The sequence below is a fragment of the Columba livia genome, chromosome 3, assembly GCF_036013475.1.
Source record: "Columba livia isolate bColLiv1 breed racing homer chromosome 3, bColLiv1.pat.W.v2, whole genome shotgun sequence".
NCBI lineage: Eukaryota > Metazoa > Chordata > Aves > Columbiformes > Columbidae > Columba > Columba livia.
The window spans coordinates 49,408,709-49,419,604 of record NC_088604.1 but is presented as its reverse complement, the minus strand read 5'-3'; the positions used below and the strand labels follow the sequence as shown (position 1 = coordinate 49,419,604).

General features: G+C 45.2%; 1 protein-coding gene across 13 annotated transcripts in view; it reads left to right on the top strand.

Annotated features, from left to right (window-relative positions):
* The first annotated feature begins 8,657 nt into the window (after nucleotides 1–8,657).
* The window catches only part of FYN (FYN proto-oncogene, Src family tyrosine kinase), a 140,854-nt gene continuing 138,615 nt past the window's right edge, over nucleotides 8,658–10,896 (top strand). For 7 of the 13 annotated variants that reach the window (XM_065056672.1, XM_065056679.1, XM_065056673.1 and 4 more), the window contains exon 1: nucleotides 8,750–9,122. The gene's annotated coding sequence lies outside the window, so the exon portion shown is untranslated. Of the gene's footprint in view, nucleotides 9,123–10,896 lie in introns of all 13 variants that reach the window. The other 6 variants (XM_065056671.1, XM_065056678.1, XM_065056681.1 and 3 more) reach the window with 6 other exon arrangements.

Genomic DNA, 10,896 nt, shown 5'->3' with positions numbered 1-10,896 from the left:
TTGCAACAGGATAAACAATCACCTGTTTTCCGATGGTATATAATGGTTATAGGTGGTAAACATGTCTATGCTCCTTTTTATTTTTTTCAGAAGTCAGCAGCTCTCTAGTGGTGGGAAAAGAGTAGAAATAATGTCAGCTAATTTAAAAACCTAATATTAAAGTCCTATAGAAATTATCTTTAGATGTAGCTGTGTTTCTTTTACCTCTTTGGCATATAAACCTTGGGAGGTCAGCAAATGCCTGTGGATGACATGACAGAAAGTGCACTTTACCGTGTTTTCATCAAAATTTTAATCCACTTCCTGAATTCTCTCAGAACAGGTTGTGGCCATGACCGGCTCCAGCTGCTGGTTTCCTTTGTTGGTGCATCAGCAAGTTATGAGATATATGTTGTTCCCAGCAGATCCTACTAATCTCACGCCTGTTGTTGATAGGTATTGCTCACTTCTTCTGCAGATGGGATCCTAAATGTCATTCCCAACTTTCTATATCTGGATGAGGCCCACCATCTTGTAGAGGAGCCATTTGACTTACCTGAGTGCCCTTGCCATTGTTACTGTTTGCCATGAAGCACTAGTTATTGTTCTGCTTCTCCAAAGTAGATAATCCTCATCCAGGAAGGTACTTAGTCATGAGTTGCAGTTGTCTGCAAATGTGCGGCTTGTCTGGCTATGGTGCTTGCCTAGCTTTTCCTCATCCAGTCATATCATGGGGAAAGTAGAAGCACATTCACAGAGGTGCTTCAGGGACACCCAAAAGGCACTTTTAGGCAAAGGTAGTTTGATTACCAGCCAACCCTTCTAAGCTCCCAGATGAAGGAAGCGCTGAAGTGACGCAAAGCATAGGCAACTGAAAAGAAAGACCATCCTGTTGAGTAGGAAAAGTGCACAAGAGAAAAGTGCAGCAAAACAGTCGTGCACAGAGAGTCATCATGATCTGCATGAGGAAAGATGCTTATCCTGCCTGAGCTGATGCAGTCGTTCATGTGGTGACACCCACGACAGCCTTGTTGACCTTACCCTCAACGGACTCAGAATAATGATGGCAGCTTGAATTTTAAACCATCCTACCACCATTATAGTACTCTAGCTGGCCCTGGTTGACTGAGTGCACCTCTCAAAAAACGCTGAGGAAGTCTTTATCACTTCACATATTCACTACTGCTCTACTGCTTGTTTTGCATCTGATTTCCTGTGGGTTTTCTTTTTTATATTTGTGTCAGAGGGTTTGATTTGGGGCAGTGTTTTCTGAAGACATCTTGTGTTTGTATCATCGGGTTGTCTGAGGTTTACAGCAGCATTTCTTTTTCCACACCTTTGCACTGCAGTAATATTATGTGCCTGCATTATCTCACTCTTGGTCTCTCTTCCTGCCTCCTTAACAATTTTTTTTACTATTTTTTCTTTTATCGGTACATTTGATCTCAGTGACTTCTCTTTCCATCGTTATTGTATTAAAAGTCTTTATGCAAGGCACCTTTTATTACCCCTCAAATTATTCATGTTTCCCTTCTAGTTTTGTCTATTTTTCTACCTCTATACATTTGGGGGGTTTGCATTCATGGGGGTGCATTTTCATGTTTTCACTCTTCTACTTAGCAGATTAACAATTCTAGGTCTGGTCCACCTTAAATCTTGCATTTACATGGGAAAATGCACCTTACCCTTACACTGCTTTTGGAGACATGTTGATGAATTTTAAGTCTTTAAAATTAGTATATTTAAGTCCTTTAAGATTTGATAATCACATGAATCTTTGACTGTTCAGCAAGATGACCTTCTGTTCCAGTCTTTTGGTTGCATGCAATGAGCAGATACTCTTCTGGGTGGAAGCAGTCTCAGAGTTTTTAGATCTTCACTTGGGTGCTCACCAGCTTAGCACTGATGCATCTGTTCAGCATGCAGCTGCATGTCTATCACAGAGAGCAGTGTGTCTGCTTTTATTTTGTGTCTCTTCTGCCTGGCTTCACTACATCCTATATCTGTTTTCCATTGCAAGCTAGGGAATGTTCAAATGATGAGCATGGTCTATCTGCATACAGGCAGCTATGGCACACTGCCATGATTATTATTTTTTCTTTAGTTGAAAGATCCAGAATTCATTCTTAATGATAGATGCAATTACAATTCCCAAGCAAAAAAGCCTTCCAGTTAGAAATTAAGCTGATGAGGTCACACGCTCACTTTGACATTGTCAACAAAATAGCCAATTCAAAATACTACAAGAAGGGAATACTACAAGAATAGGGAAAAATGAGGGCGGTGGCACTCAAACCTGCAGCTCCACAATGGCATCCTGTGGTGCTGTCAACATGCTGGCAAGAAAGATGATGTATGCTTTGTGGGAGATTCACACTGAATCATATCCATTTGCAGGGGCCAGCAGACACAGTGTGGGCAATGAGCACACTGCTGACTTGGATGTGTCTTCCTTGGAGGAAACAGCAGTGTGAGATGCTCTGATAAATAAACTGAAAGCAAACATGAATCTTACTAATCCTTATTTGGAACCCAGTCCACAAGTCAGCATGTCACTACAAATAGGGTTAGTATCAGTAAAGCAGTTATGTCAAGACCCTAGGTATGTGACAGGGACAAATGAATGGGGCGCTAGAGTGAAGATAGCCTCTATGAGCATGAGTAGAAAGGTGCAGATTTGAGAAAGAAGGTGAGCAAAAAGTTCTATGTGAAGTTGGGACCTCACCCCAAACCACGGAACCACCTGCCAGTGCTCTGTTGTCAGCAGATAGCTGGAAACTCACTGGTAAAATGTTCACTTTGTACCTTCCTGATAAATGATCCAGAGAGATGATGACAGCCCACTGCTCCTGGGTGGTAACTCTGCAGCCTCCAGGAGGAGGAATGCAAGCAGCCAAACAACTCACCCAGCCCTCTAATAAGCTAATTAGCACATGTCCTTGCTAACAATACTACATATGGAGTCAGACTACTTCCATATGACAGATCTCCGGGTTATTTTACCATTTAAAAAAAAACAAAAAAAAACACCAAAAAAAAAAAAAAAAAAAAAAAAAAACACAAAAAAAAATAAATAAAGCAACTGGGAAATCACATCCACAAATAGATTAAAAGAACATGAGAAGTGGAAGGTCAAGTGTTCAACAGTTGGGTAGTGCCAGAACAGGACAGTTTACATAACCTTGCTGTAGCCTCCCTGAGTGGATGCAGTAGTTAGTCACAGGATCATGGGCCTCTTTTTCCAGAGAATCCTGACTCATTTGGTGATGTAATGGACAAAAGGATTAAAGAGAAAAATAGAAATATTGCTCTCCTCATATTCATGAGTGGCACTGTGCAATATTTGCTGTGCAGAGAGACAGCCCCAACAGTGGAAACAGAATTATTAATTTTCTTCATGAGCTTCTGCAGTACAGCCTGCCCAGAATATCTTTTAATTATTTACAAATAGTAAATCATCTTCACACTGCACAGGGAAGAAGATGTTGTTATCCTCATTGTATATGTTGGGGGTGGAAGCACTAAAAACAAAGTTTTCCCTTGAGTAATCTGAGGTATTCTTATGGGGTAACCTATCACTTAACACTCGCTTACCTTTTAGACCTGAAGACTGCTATGTTAGTTCTATTATACAGTGTGACTTGGAGATAAAAAGCGAAAGACACAAAACAGTTTTGGTTTTTGGATTTTTTTTTGGCAATTGGGTGTAATTCTTTGGAAAGTATATGCAACTGGGAATCACAAAGCCATACGTGGGCCTGTTTTTTGGAAGACAGAGTATACATCTGCAGTTTCTCAATGCATCTGCTACAGGGTTGGTCTCTATAACTGAATTAAGAAAGTGACACTTAAGAATAAACTTGGGCTTTATACTCCAAGTTTATTCCACCGTGGGAAGCCAGCCTTCCCAGCATTCCTCTGATGCTCAGCAGAGGGCTTATGCTGGCAGCAGGAGGACAATGATGCATCTTCAAGTGTGTTAACTGTTCTTCATTTTTACAAAATTGTGTAACATAATATACATGCTGCTTTCTCTATCTTTGAAAAGATACTGTTCCCAAAAAACAATGAATATATTCCTTGGCTGGATTATAGATGCACCGCTGTTCCCAGTGCCCTTCTCCCACAGGTTCCTCACTGCCGTTTAGAAAAATATTTTTACTGAAAATCAGCTTTCACAGAGAGTTTGAAATGTTTGTTTGAGAAACTAAAATAAGACTGAGAATTTTGTTCTGATTTTAGTAGGATGTAACATTTAATAAGTCTGGAAGTTATGAAAAGAGAGATTCAATATTTGTATGTTATTTCTGGATTTCCTCAGGTAATGCCATCTGTCATTTTTTTCCTTGTGTCCATGTGTAGCTATACAGAGTGCAAACACATTCGGAGCTTATAAACATGGACACTGGACAATGAGAAAATGCATGATACCATTTGAAGATGTTTAGCACTTGCTTTGCTGGTTTGGGAAAAACTGGGCATTGTCTGAGGAAACACCTCTTCCAGTTTGTGTTTTAGGGACTTCCTAAGACAAGAAGTAAAACAGGCTGGTATGAACAAAAACATTTTAAATTAGGCCCTCTACAAAAATAAGGAAAGACTCTTCTGTTCATTCTTTAAAGTCATAATTCTGATCAAGTTTCCTCTGTCTACCTGTTCCCACAAATATCTATATAGTACACAAAACACAGAGTGCTCTTGCCCTATCCCTGCCAATACCCTTCCTTCGTGTTCCATGTATTAGCGTGATTAGCACTGACGAGAAGGATGAAGAGCTCAGCTCAACCCCTTCCTTCTGCTTCCAGGCTGCTGTTCCCACCTCGAAGACAGTGTCCCCAGGGAGGCAGACCTGTCACCTCAGCATCCCCTGGCAGGAATCACCCGTGAGTCAGCAGGACCCATTTAGCACTCCCCAGCCGAAGCACCTCCTGAAAACACAGTGGGATGTTTCAGGCAAATACTGTCACCCTCTTAAAATACTGTAGGCAAGTTCAGATCCTTTTTTCCCCCCCACTACTCTGTAATTATTATTATAATATGCTATAAATGACAGGCTATAGCTGGTAAAATACACACAGCCAAAAGGAAAATGAATGTGTTGCTGGGTTAGCAATGTAGAAAGGGAAGAAGTACAAAGAGAGGGTATAAAATGGTTAAGCCGATTAGCGATCTGTTAGTCTGTTTGTGGTGAGTGTATTGGTCTGAGTGAGGAATTTGAACATAACATTTGATTATCCTTTTGAAAAAGAAAAAAAGAAAAAAAAAAAGACACTATAAAACTTAGCACTTTGGGGATCTTTTAAAACACAGGTTTCTTAGGTTCTCACTTTTACAAATTTTGGCTTGGAAGATTCCAGTAAATAGTGCTGATTTTCTATTTTTCTGAGAGGCAGCCTAGTTTTACCAACACTGGTTTGAAACAGCCGAGAAAACTGATGTCCTGCTTTGTTGTACAAAAGACCTGTCTTTACATGTCCCTGCTATCACAAACTTCAGCATGTGTTCCTTCTCAAAATATTACCTTTCAGTACTAACTCTGGCTGTTATTTATTCAGCATACACTTGTGATATCTGTCAGTGATTTCTTGCCTGTTGAGAAGTCCAACAGGTGCTTATGTGTCGTTTTGTGACCGTTGTGCTGTATTCCCACATGCTCAATTATTAATACAAATAAATCATAATCAGGCTCCATAATTTTCATATTTCTCAACTGCAAAAATATAATGGATTTTTGCAATGTTAGGAAGACAGAAGCAGTGAATAGGGAGGAAAGGGGAAAATCTTGGCACCACATCATTTAGCACATGTAACTGCGGAATTAATGTTTTGAAAGTATTTTTCATGACAAAGATGTATTTCAGTGGACATTGTCTCAAGATTTCACTGAAAAAGTATTTTAATGTAAGACTGGAGAAAGACATAAAATAGTTTGGCATGGGTGGAAGACCACAAAAATGAAGGTGGTAGAAAACAGTATTAGGGGCTTAAAGCTAAGACACTTAGAAAAGCTGAGGCAATAAGAGGAAAAGGGGCCGCAGGAACTGAGAGCAGCTCTGCTGGTCTTCAGGATTCTAAAGAAATTACAGCTACCCTAAGGGGGAAACCCAAGGCTTCTTCTCATGTTTCCCATGCAACTACCAGCCCTTGGTTTCTGACTCCACACCTCGCTCCTCTTCAGCTGTACTCAGAGCGTCAGACTTCATACAGCATCCTGCCAAGCCAGTTTATCTGCCCAGGCTTAGAGTGGCTCTGTGGCTGATGTGTGATATTGTCTTGGTCTGCTTTCATTGATTAGTTGGTTATTTTCTGGTTTGGCTCAAAAGGAGTGTCTGGTTGTTGTTTGGTTGGTTTTTTTTTTATTTTGCCTTGTTTTATGTGTTGGGGTTTTTTTGTGTGATTTTGTGTGTGCATGCGTTTGTTTTTGTTGTTGTGTTTTGGTTTGGTTTTGGTTTTGTTTAGGTGGGTTTTGTTGTGGTTTTTGTTGTTGTTGTGATTTTGTTTTTGTTTTGCTTTTGGTTTTTCCTTTGTGCCATTCTGGTTTTAACTCATAGCAAGGGCATTCAAAGTTTTGGACAATAATTCTTTATTCCCAGTTTCTTGATTACAAAATCAAGTACTTTTTTTTCCCCCTATAGCTCTTGCAGGAAGAACATCTGTTTTTTCAATTAACTTAAAGGATGTCTAAGATTGTAAACCTGTATTGACTTGTGGGGAGGTAAGAGTGTGCATAACCGTGTAAAAAAAGACAAATTTAGGGCACGCACAAATGCACTTTTTCCTAGAGCCAGGTGCTGCTGTTTTGCTGAGGAGCTTGGAGTATTAAGGCACCATTTGCAGTCCTGAGAGCCTCCAAACTGGAAACCCATAACGCTGCTCTCCTTCCAGACCATGCCAGGCTGCTGTGGCTGGTCTCTGGCCAGCAGCTCCGTTTCTGCCTGAGCCTCTGGCTCAGTGGATATAGCCTGAGCTCCTCAAAGTCCATAGAATCAGGATGTTCAAATCAGGATACAGTGTCTCTGGAAAGGCAGGACTAGACCTCTCCACTGAGCTGCTGTTATCACCCACCAGGATGAAAAGCAAAAACTGGTTTTTCAATCAATCTATACAGTTCTACTTTTGTGCTGTTTATACCTTCTATATGGCAAAATACATTTTTAAAAATCAATTTGTGTGGAAAGGAGTGATACTAAAACTTAGCTACCTAGAAGCCTGAACATTTTGCTTGTTTATGCATCTATAATCAAAAGAGACACAAGTGACACTTTCTTTTGGAATTCCTACCCTCTCCAAATTTTTTATGTGAATTAGTGGAACAAACTCTATAGGGCCCTGAAATGTAACAATCAAGAGTCACCTACACAGAGAAATGAAACACTGTTTTGTTGTAAACATACAGCTGTAGACATCCTGGTAGGAAACAAGGTTACATTTGAACCTGTAAAACTGTAATTTCATCAGGAAATCAAATCATCAAGATGAAATTATTGTCTGGTTAAATACCAGCAACCAAAAATGAAATCTAGGGAGGAGAAGGGAAAGAGAAATGTAAACCTTATTTGTTGAAAACTTTTATTATAATTCTTATTGCTATTTCAACATGGTTTATTAAGTTTCTCTCCCTCTGCATCTGTATTTTACATGTCTCTCCTGTTTTTCTTGGAGACTAAACTGCCATTTCTTCAGTGGTAAGAGCTTTCCAAGCCTAGGAGACGAATGACAGCGAGATGTGCCAATCTGTCAACACGGGAGCATCCGAGGTCACAAGCAGGGTTGTGTTGGAGAGGAGACCTGAAGCTGGAGTGCATGGTACTTTCAGTGGGCGCTGGAGGTAGATGTGAACACCTTGAGAAGTGCTGAGAGGAGTTACGGCATTGCTGAGGACATGAAGGGAACAGAGTGTACAGACACCTTTTCCTATCACCTGCCTGCGGAGCAAAGTTCACCACAACTGGAGAACAGCAAAGCCTGGAGGACTGTGGATACAGGGCAAGACCAAACCCCCAGCAAAAGCACCCAGCCGTGCTGTGGGGACAGCAGGTACACCCCTGGAAGATGGCCATGGTGGGGCTGATGCTCCTCCCAATGCCACCATCTGAAATACTTTGTGATTAAACATGAAAAATAGAATAAAGCCATAGGCCTGGAAAACCTCCGCAAATTTCACTACCACCATAGCCATGTAACCCACTATTGTCAAATTCAAGAATTAGGGATACAAAAAAAATGAATGTACAAGACGTCGTCATTTACAAAGAGGCATAATCTGTTTAAGGTTGTTCTCCCGTTTATCGGGGTTGTTGAGAAGCTGAGCTTAACGCCTCCCGCCTACCCGACGCACCCAGGCCGGGTGAACGGAGCGGAGCCCGGGGCGCACAGCAACATGAACCGCTCCGGCGGTGGCGGCTGCCGGCTGCGACCCCCGCCACGGGTTGGCCATCCCTCCTCTTCCTCCTTCTTCCTCCTTCTCCCTCCTCCTCCTCTTCCCGGCCAGTCCGGGGCAGCCGCCGGCACGGTCCCACCGGGTTCCTGAAGCGGCTGCCGTTAACCCGCGGCCGGCAGCCGGGCGCTGCCCTCTCCGCGGCCGCGGCAATCGGGCGCCGTGGGGCCGCCTCGCCCGCCCCGCCTCCCTCGCCGCTCTCCAATGAAAGCGGTGGCAGCTGGCGGCCGCGCCTCGCCATAGGCTGGCGGCCTTGCCAGTCTGGGGCCATCCCCGCGGCGGGGTGCGGCGGGCGGGAGGAGGCGACTGCAGGCTCCGTACGGGCGGGTGAGTGGGGCCGGGCGGTGGCGGCGCTGCGGTTGCGCCATCTGTCAGGAGCCCCGGTGGGAGGGGAGGGAGCGCCCGAGCTGCGCTCGCTCGGGCGTGAGTGGAGGCGAAGCAGCAGCAGCGAGGAGAGCCCGTGCGAGCTCATCCCTGCCCAGGCTGCGGCTCCGACGCCGCACGAAGCCACCGCCTCCGCGCCCGGCCGGGGCTCGGAGCAGCGCGTCTGCCCGCGGAGAGAGGCAGCAGCGCCCGGAGCGTCGCCCCTCGCTGCGGGCGAGCGGGCAGGCGGGGGCAGCCGGCGGAGGAGCGGAGCGAGGAGGATGTGAGTACGGCGGCGCCGCCCCGGCCCCGCGCTGCGCTGAGCCGAGCCGAACTGCCTCAGGTACCGGAGGGGCCGGAGCCCACTGCGCCGCCGCCTCTCGGGGGTAGCGGTGCGGGGGAGGGCGGCGGGAAGGATGCTGCGGCGCGCTTGTTTCCTTTGTGCGCCCGAGCGGAGATGGGGTGCGGGGGTTGCTGGGGAGGGGAGGCGGCCGCGCCGTTACGGGTATCCCCCGCGCATCCCTCCCCCGCTTCCCGTTGCCGCCGTCTCCCCCGCCGGCCGCGGCCTGCGGTGCAGGAAGGGCTGGGGGCAGCGCCAGTGACCGGCTGTACGGGACCGGGGCGGGCGGGCGCTGCGCCCCTTCGTGCCTTAGGGGTCGGCCGTGGCTGTGTCCCCCTCCCCGCAGCAGCCGGCCGGGGAGAGGGGAGGGAAGCAGCACAGGGCTGTATTTGTTGCCGCCGAACTGCGAAAAAGGGGAGGGGGGGAATAAATAAAAAGACCTTCTCTCTCTCTCTGAAATAAATGGTATAGGATTTGCGCGTCTGTGACAAAGGCCTCTTTCAAGGGAAGAAAGAAGGGACGAACAAAATGCCCAAGGGTGGTAGGATGTGAAAAGAGGCTTGTTTCTTGTCTTTCCCCTAGAGCCTCTCTGTTCCTCCCCAGATGAGGCCGCTGATCTGGTGCCAGCTCCTTTCCAGCCACATTTTAGATTAGTGAGAGATACCAAACGCCACACCATGGGTGCCAGCGTTTTGCTGCATCTGCAGGGCTATGGAGTATGTGTCGCCAAACCTCCTTGATAATGCTCAGTTTGGTCTCTGCTTCCTTGGGAATTTGCCTTATTTTTGCTCCATGTGGATTTTGCATGTGTATGAGTGCTAGGAGAGAGCCAAGGAGGGGGTCACTTTGTGAAAACAAGACCATGATATCTTGGTCTGTTCAGCAGTGACAGGGAGGGCAGGGCTGAGTCAGTTGGTGCTGGATGAGAAGGTTTAGGCTGAGTGGAAGGCGACCCTCTGCAGTTGTTCATCAGTCATGCTGATACACTCTGATTCTTAAAATGCTAAATAACAAGTGGGAATGGACTGGGCTTTTGAAATGCATGCAGAGTACTGGGAACGCCTTTGAGACCTTGTCATTTTCCTCCTTGTATACAACATCCTTAACTCCCACATCCTTCCTTCCACCATCCCTGCAGCTGTAACACTTTCCAGTGTCTCCTCCCCACACACAATATCTTCTAAACTAGTGTTCTGTGGCCGAAGTGTAGAACAATTGCAGGTGACGATCTGTTTGTTTACGTGCTTGTGGAGGAAGTGTTTTCATTAGGGTTGGTCTGATCTCCCGTGAGGAAGAACAGTAAGCTAAAGGGACTCTGTCAACTTGAAATCCGGAGAATGTGCATGATGAATGGAGAGCTGTGTCCAATATTACACCCACCGTCGAGCTCCCTGCTGGAGATCTGTGGTTTTTATAAGCCTGTCTTCTGACTCTGTGGGTTTGTCATGCAGTGAAGGAGTAAAAACACACTTCAAACAAAGTTCTGTTAAGTGAACAAAGGAAGCCAGAAGAAAAATACCAGAATGGGAAGGGAAGGCAACATCTCCAACTTCTCAATTACATCCACTGCAGCCACTGCTTGACCTGATGGGAAACTGTAGGGAAGAGAAGTTAATTTTTCAACTCGAATGTTTGCTTAGTATCAGTAAAGTGGAAAGGTTGTTACAGTACCCCAAGTTTTCAGCACCTTGACGTATAGGCTCAGAAAACCGGTAGCACTTGCTGTGTGTCAGTAGATTTGTGCTGTTTCACAATTTTTAAGAACAATTTTAAGAAT